This window comes from Aplysia californica, unplaced genomic scaffold (assembly GCF_000002075.1).
Source record: "Aplysia californica isolate F4 #8 unplaced genomic scaffold, AplCal3.0 scaffold00336, whole genome shotgun sequence".
NCBI classification, from domain to species: domain Eukaryota; kingdom Metazoa; phylum Mollusca; class Gastropoda; order Aplysiida; family Aplysiidae; genus Aplysia; species Aplysia californica.
Genome location: NW_004797606.1, coordinates 724,868 through 725,203, shown reverse-complemented (window position 1 = coordinate 725,203; position 336 = coordinate 724,868).

The window sequence follows — 336 nt, the reverse complement described above, 5'->3', positions numbered from 1 at the left end:
CCCCCCCCCCTTAAAAGTGCACATGTGGATAACGTCATCACTTGTTTATGACGTCACTTTAGAACCGACAATACGGTGTCTTTCTGTACCACGTAGAGTCTAGCTTGGCCCAAATGGGATCAAAGTCCAACTGAGCCCCGTTCAGAACTTACTTTATCTAACATGCACATTCGGGGGTCTAAACTCTTCTCGGGACGACAAGTTTACTGGGTTTCTGTGACGTCATGCACAAAAGACGATTTTAACCTCATTTCAATATAGAATCGGGAGCTCAGGTAGGCGTTTACAGTAAATGTCTCTGTAATAAAACACCCCAGGAACTGGGTCAAATAACAC